This window comes from Hibiscus syriacus, unplaced genomic scaffold, assembly GCF_006381635.1.
Source record: "Hibiscus syriacus cultivar Baekdansim isolate YM2019G1 unplaced genomic scaffold, ASM638163v2 tig00110733_pilon, whole genome shotgun sequence".
NCBI lineage: Eukaryota > Viridiplantae > Streptophyta > Magnoliopsida > Malvales > Malvaceae > Hibiscus > Hibiscus syriacus.
The window spans coordinates 2,283,693-2,292,343 of NW_024062845.1; positions in this window are offsets into that span (position 1 = coordinate 2,283,693).

An 8,651-nucleotide genomic window follows, 5' to 3' on the forward strand; every position below is an offset into this window, starting at 1 on the left:
ATTCACTCCACTAAGCGTCCCCAACGTTCAGAATCATTTGAAGGTGTATTTAAACAAGCTTATAAGCCTTTGCTCAATAACAAGAAACATCAAGTAACTAGAATCAAGAGAGAATCAAAGAGAAAGCATCAAACCTCAAGTTTGAGCATTTCAAGCCTATTTTTTTATTCAATATTCATTTTTCTTTCAAGAACACTTATTGTGCTCAATTATATTTATTCTTGAGTGTTCTTTCTTTGTTCTAGAATTATGCAAACATATTTGCCTTGTGAGGTTTTTCTTGTAAGTTTGCAAATTTGTAATCTTCTATTTGAGAAAAGAGTGTTCTTATGAATTGGGGTATATTCTTGAGGGAGTTGTAAGGTTATCTCTTTGGCCTCAAAAGAAAGAACAAATTAGTGAATTTGTTGGAAAATCCTTAGTGTGGATAACTAAGGTAGTGGACGTAGACTTTGGTTGATAAAGCCGAACCACTGTAAATCGTTGTGCAATTACTTTCAATTTTCTGCAAAAGCTTCCACCAAAATTTTTATTGCCAATTCACCCCTCTTGGTCGATTTCATCGATCGATTAACTCAAAAATTGGTATCAGAGCATCACTAATTTGAAGGTTTAATCGCCTCTTGAGTCGATTCAGGAAGAGTTACATCGATTATCAAGTCATTAATGGCCTCCGCTTCAAATTTCGACTCCGGTCTCGATTCGATGCCCATCAACAAGCCTCCTTTCTTTAATGGAGCAAACTATGCCTATTGAAAAAATAGGATGATGTACTTCATTCAAACAAGTGACATGGGAGCATGGAATGCCGTAGAAGAATGATACATCAAGCCTCTCACTCATCCGAGATTGTGGAGTGAATAAGAGACAAAAATGTTCCAGCTCAACTCCAAAGCCAACCATATCATATTTTGTGCTCATAGACCAGATGAATACGGAAGAGTTTAATCTTGTACAACTGCCAAAGAAATATGGGACAAACTTCAAGTCACTCATGAAGGTACCGATGAGGTAAAGAAATCCAAAATTAGTATTCTAATGCATAGCTATGAAAATTTCAGGATGAAACCAAATGAAGGTATCAAAGCTATGACGGATAGATTTTCAACGATTGTCAATGGTCTCAAATCATATGGAGAGATCATTTCAAATGAAAAACTTGTAAGGAAGTTATTCTACTCTCTTCCAAAATCGTGGCAATCAAAGAAAACGACAATCATCGAGTCTAAGGACCTAACGTCCTTAACTCTTGAAGAGCTAATCGGTTCCCTTCTCACTCACGAAATGATGCTTGAAGATGAAGTGGACCTCAATAAAATTGATGAGACACCAAAGGAGAATGAGAATAAGAAAAACATTGGAGTTTCTCTCAAATCCACAAAAGATGAGAGTGATTCGAATGACGATGATGATGACAAGGAAATGGCATTATTTGCCAAACGATTCAGAAAGTTGATGATGCCCAACCGAGGTAGAAAATTCAAACACAATGAAGGCTTCAAAACGGAATCGAATGAGAAAGACCCGATCATTTGCTATGAATGCAAAAAATCGGGGCATGTCAAATATGATTGCCCATAATTGAAGAAAAATGGTCAATCCAAAAAGAAGCATAAGGCTCATGTAGCTACATGGAGAGATGAAGAAGGTTCCGATGAAGAGGAACAAGAAGTTGCAAACTTGTGCTTAAGGCTATCGGGGAAGATTCTAAGGTAACCTCTAACTCATTTTATTCAGATGAATTATCTTATGATGAGTTATTAGAGGATTATAATGATTTGGCTTCGAATTATAAGACTCTATTTTCAAAATACAAAAATGATATTTCAAAATTGAAAAACAAAAATAGTCTTTTATCCAAGACCAATAATGAGCTTGAAGTAAGATAAAAGAATTGCAAATCAAAATTATTGATTTTGAAAAGAAAAATATTGATTTGCATAGTTTACTTTCAAAAGTTCATGATGATCATCAAAAGAAGATTGATGATCTTAAAACTTCTTTTAATAAGGTTAGTACAAAATGTCATAACCGGTTTTCGTCCGGGCATGAAATATTTATTTTGGCGGGGAAATTGATGTGAATAAATGGTTTTGAAAATAATTTGGGAGTCGCCATCGGCCTTTTGGGTCAGGTAGGTCGAATACCTAAAATATATCTTTTAAAAGAGTTTTTAAGAAAACATCAATTAAAAGATAAACTGATCTGCGTTTTAACCAAAAATTCGTTCTTTTTAATAATAAAAAGGGATTCGTGGTCGGTTACGTTTAGGGAAGGATTAGCACCCCCTACAACGCCCAAAATTGGTACTTTTTAATTATAAATTGTCTCTATTATTAAAATTTTAAAAATTCAAAAATATATTTAATTTATAATTCTATTATTTCAAAATTATATAAAAAAATATTTATTTATTTAAAAATATCAGAAAAGAACTTCTAGGTGCCTTAAGACAGCTCTTTTCTTTGATATTGATAAATATTAATTTAAATAATATTGTTTACTTTTTAATTTTAAAATATCAGAATAGGACATCCAGTTGTATTAAGACTGTCCTTTTCTTCGATATTAAAATAAATATTTAAAAATTACTATTTATTATATATATTTATGAATATATAAAAATATTTATTCATATAATAATAAAAAAAAAATACTACTAAAACAATATATTTAAAAACAATAAAATAAATGAAAACATATAAAATAACTGACTAAATTACAGTAAAAATAAAATTAAAAATCTAATTCATAATTAATCAAAATTATAGGGATTAAATATTATTTATTAAAATTAAGGGATTAATTATGTTATTTATCCTAAATATATTATTTTAATAAAAAGGACTAAAATGAATAAAATTGAAATTCGAAGACTGAATTAAAAATATTATAAAATCGATTTAGTGACTAAAATGTAATGTTTACAAATTAGGAGGACGGCGGACGGGGTTTAACTATTGTCTAATTATGCGCATAGTCCTTCCCAAAACGACGTCGTTCGGGAAGGACTATAAAAGGTCCAAACCGGCTGGCCCGAAGGGCCAGTCTTCATTTCTACTTCTCCTCTCTCTCTCTTCTTTGAGAGAAAAAAAATTTTCTCTCGCTTCTCTCTAGAACAGAGAGAAGCCAGTCGACCGGCAGCCGTCAGTCGGCGTTCGTCCGCCGTCAACCACCGCCGCCGGCCACCGTCTTCGGTGGCCGGAAATTTTTTTTTTTACATATAAATATAGATCGGACCGTCCTAATGACGGTTCCGATGCTCTTTTCCGTTAAACGGCTCCCAATCGGAGCAAATCTAAAAAGAATACCTTCGGTTTTTCGAAGGATTTGATGAGATCCGGCGTTTGGCTTCCTCGGTAAGTCTTTCTCTTCCTTTTTCTTTCTTTTATGTTTCTTTGCTACTGATTGTTGAGATCGTTGGTAGTTTTTAGTATCTAGTTTCTTTGTATCTCTCTCGGTTTCCTGTGTAGTTTCTGTCTCTCTGTTTTTCTTTTTTAGGTTCGGGTGGTGGCTTTTATAGCCACCACCGGTGTGGCCATCGGACCGGTCCGAAGAGGGGGTCTCGGTGAGTCACCGGACTGCCAGTGGTGACTCACCCCGTAGCTATGGCGTGGACGGCTGGTGTTCTAGCTTCTGGAGTCTTCGGTTGGGACGTGGCAGCGGCGGAGGCGGCGAAAGAGTGTCGGCAGCCGCGTGGCCCTAGGGTATCAGACCCTAGGGTTTCCATCTGGAGCCATCTGGACCGTTGGATCTTGCCAGATCCAACGGCAGTAAGCTGATGCGGCTGGTTAGATTAGGGTTAGGAAACCCTAACTGAAACCCCCAAATGTTTAGGGTTTCTGGTTTGATCTGGACCGGTTCTGGTTTGTTTGTAACTGGGCCGGTCCAGTTGTAATTGGTCTGTAATTATTATTTATATATGTATTTAATATATATTTAATAATAATAATAATAAGAATAATAATAATGATAATAATAATAATAATAATAATAATAATGATGATAATAATAATAATAATAATAATAATAATAAAAATGATAATGATATGGGTAAAAAATTAGTATCTTCAGCTGCCCCTCTTTGCTCATTCTTGTGTTAACAAGAATAGGGCAAAGATGAAAAGATAATAAAATTTTTTATCCATTTGGCTTCATTTGATCATAATGGAGATATTGAATAAATTCTTCTCTCTCTCCAGATGAGTTCTTCTTATTATGAACTTTCTGCTGGGGATGATGATGACCTCCTTTTTTTTTCTGTGATAGAGTCATTCAAAAGGTTGAATAAGCTTTTGATGAGTTCTTCTCATTATGAACTTTCTCTTCTTTCTTCAGATGAGTTCTTCTCATTATGAACTTTCTCTGAAAAAAAAATAACCCATCAAGTAATAGATTTGATCAAAAAGGTTGAACAAATTCTTCTCATTATGAACTTCTTCTTCCTTCTTCAGATGAGTTCTTCTCATTATGAACTTTCTCTGGCAAAAATAATCCATCAAGTGATGAATTCAGACCAAAGGTTGAACAAATTCTTCTCATTATGAACTTCTTCTTCATTCTTCAGATGATGAATTCAAACAAAAGGTTGAACAAATTCTTCTCATTATGAACTTCTTCTTCCTTCTTCATATGAGTTCTTCTCATTATGAACCTTCTCTGGCAAAAATAATCCATCATGTGATGAATTCGGACAAAAGGTTGAACAAATTCTTCTCATTATGAACTTCTTCTTCCTTCTTCAGATGAGTTCTTCTCATTATGAACCTTCTCTGGCAATATTGATCCATCAAATGATGAATTCAGACAAAAGGTTGAACAAGTTCTTCTCATTATGAACTTCTTCTTCCTTCTTCAGATGAGTTCTTCTCATTATGAACTTTCTCTGGAAAAGCTGATCCATCAAATGATGGATTCAGGTAAAAGGTTGAACAAATTCTTCTCATTATGAACTTCTTCTTCCTTCTTCAGATGAGTTCTTCTCATTATGAACTTTCTCTGGAAAAGCTAATCTTTCAAATGATAGATTTGAATCTTTGCTAAAATCTTTGAAATTCCTGTTAAAAATTCAACAAGAATAAAAATGAATGAAAATGCACCTATTTTTGTAAACACCTAAAATATGATGCATGAATGTTAAGTTATTTGATTTCAGATTGGTGAATTGAATATTTCTTCAATTGTAAAAACCCAATAGATCTTTCTTTTTCAAATCAAAGAATATATCATCTTTGACAAATGTAGATGTAGATATAATGTCACAAAACCTCTTGAGAATAAAACTCAATAGTATAGGCTCTTGAAAAGCTTGCATTCAGGCAACATGTTGATTCTGATAACAATTCATCTGATTATGAAGTGACCTTTCAAGATGATTTCACAGATATCGATAGTTCTTCTAATACCGAGAAATCTTGAATTCTGATTCTGATGAGGAGAATAAACTGTTTTACTTGACAAAAATGGGATTCTCATGGGCTGAAACTTCAATAGCCCTGGAGAAATGTGGTCTAGATTCATCAATTGCAGAATTGGCTAATTTTATATGTGCTGCTCAAATGACTAAGGCTGCTGATGCACTTCTTCTGGTAAAAAATAGGAAGTCATTATGCAATGATCCCAATTACAAGCAAAGGCGAAACTTGGGCTATGATTTTTGAAAAGGAAGAAGCAGAGGAAGCTTGAAAAGAAGCTTCTTAATGAATATAATCATGCAGTTCATCTTTTAATTCCAATGATTGGTTCTGTAGTTCTTACCAGATCAAATAACTCAAAGAACACTTCCAGAAGATGCTATTGAGTATCCTTATTTTTACTATGAGCAAATTCATCTTCCAAATTCAATGATTGGTTTTTTGGGTTCATACCAAACCAGATAACTCAAAGAACACTTCCAGAAGATGCTATTGGCAAATTCATCTTCTAAACTCAATGATTGTTCTGTCCAACCAGATCAGATAACTCAAAGAACACTTCCAGAAGATGCTATGAGCACATTCATCTTCCCAATTCAATGATTGGTTCTGCTAAACCAGGTCAGATAACTCAAAGAACACTTCCAGAAGATGCTATTAACAAATTCATCTTCTAAATTCAATGATTGGTTCTGTCCAACCAGATCAAATAACTCAAAGAACACTTCCATAAGATGCTATTGGCAAATTCATCTTCTAAATTCAATGATTGTTCTGTCCAACCAGATCAGATAACTCAAAGAACACTTCCAGAAGATGCTATTGGCAAATTCATTTGTTCTATTTAGTGTTTGGACTGGGATATCACAGTACTTATTCGATGTAAAGCCAGAATTTGTAGATTCGAAGCATTTCCATGCTGCTACACTAAAAAGGGCTATATTCTTAATTCTGCCAATTAAGAACATATTTTCTCTTATTCTGCTTCCTCCATGTGCTGATGCTTTTCCATTGACAAAGAAATGATGGCTTTCATGGGATCCAAGAATAAAGTTGAACTGTTTATAAACATGTACAGGACGTCTCAAATTGACATAAAGGATCTGTAATGCTCTTGAAGCTTATGACAATGAGCCACCTTCAAGTGTCCAGAAGTATGTTCTTGATGAGTGCTGAAAATGGAATCTAGTATGGGTTGGAAGGAATAAAGTTGCTCCACTTGAACCTAATGAGGTGGAAATGCTTCTAGGTTTCCTTAAAAACCATACACAAGGATCTGTATAGAGACATGTTTCCCAGTGATATCAATGTCTTGTTTCTTTTTGCCGGAATCAATGCTACAAAGGTTGCCTTCTATTGCCTTAGTATATCTTTGAAAACAGGTGTGCAAGAACTGAATGGTGATCGGTTGGAGCAATTGATGAGTAGATTTGGCGGATTCGACCTTGTTGTCGGTTATATCTAGCATAACAACCTTATTGTTCAAGATGGTGATGATTTGCTTATTTTGTATTCCATGTATTTAAAAGTATTAACATAAAGTGATATTCAGAAATCTTTAACTTATTTCAAAATTATGTTGATTCATAGAAGAATAAATTGAATTTTCAAAAATAAATTGAATCTCAAATAAATTGAACTTGAAATAGATATAATTGTATTCAAAGTTATGGCAAGCATAAGAATAATAAAAATTCAAATGTCTCAACAAATTATAAGCATAAGTATTTCTAAATTAATCAAGTTGACACAACTTAGAGAAATGATCAAGCTTTTGTCTGGAAGATCTCAAACGTTGTCAAAATGCTTGTAGATGTGAAGTTTCTCCCAAACTGTCAAAATCTTAAGAGAGTTCAATTGCCGGATGCCTAATATCAACCTGTATTTGAGCCGCCTTTTCAGGTTTTCAACTCAAATCCTTCCTTAGGTTACAAGATGCCCTTTTCGGGTTTTCACCTTGACCCCCCTTTTTTCTTTTTTCTCTTTTTTTTTCCTTCAAGCATAATATTTCTTGACAGAATCTGAGTTTATTGGATTTCTCAGAATTTTTCCATCCATTTCTGCCAAGATCAATGCTCCTCCGGAAAAGGCCTTTTTACAACGTATGGCCCTTCCCAATTAGGCATCCATTTCCCACGAAAATCTTTATGTATAGGTAAGATCTTTTTTAGTACTAGATCACCCTCTTGGAATTCTCTTGGATGTACTTTTTTGTCATGAGACTTCATCATCCGTTTTTGATACATCTGTCCATGGCAAATAGCTTTCAATCTTTTCTCCTCAATAAGGTTCAATTGATCAAACCTAGCTTGGATCCATTCAGATTCATCCAATTTTATTTCTCTCAATATTCGAAGCGATGGAATCTCAACTTCAATTGGTAAGACTGCTTCCATCCCGTAGACTAAAGAAAAAGGCGTTGCCCCAGTAGATGTTCGAACAGTAGTTCGGTATGCATATAGAGCAAAAGGTAACTTCTCGTGCCAATCTTTGTAAGTTTCAGTGGTCTTTGTAATGATTCTCTTGATGTTCTTATTTGCTGCTTCAACTGCCCCATTCATCTTTGGACGATATGCCACTGAATTTGAATGTTTGATCTTAAACTGTGCACAAAGTTCGGTCATCATTTTGTTATTCAGGTTCAGAGCATTATCTGTAATGATCCTCTCTGGTATGCCATATCGGCAAACTATCTCTTTCTTTATGAACTTGCAGATTGTGGACCTCTTAATATTGGTATATGAAGCAGCTTCAACCCATTTGGTAAAATAATCAATTGCCACAAGGATGAAACAATGTCCATTCGATGCTTTTGGTGTAATTGCTCCAATGACATCTATTCCCCACATAGAAAATGGCCAGGGTGCTGTCATTACATGTAAAGGAGATGGGGGTACATGAATCTTGTCTGCATATATTTGGCATTTATGACATTTCCTTGCATAATCAATGCAATCTGTGTATATAGTAGCCCAATAATATCCATATCTCATTATTTTTCTGGCCATGGAAAGACCATTTGCATGTGTTCCACATATTCCACTGTGTACTTCTTCAATGACGTTTCGAGCTTCGCTGGTATTTAAACATCTCAATAACATTTGATCATTGCTTCTTCTATACATAATCTCGCCATCAAGAAAATATCCAGCAGCCATTCTTCGCAAAGTTCTTTTATCAATTTCCGATGCATTTGGTGGATAACTTTGATTTTTGATATATTGCAGGATATCATGA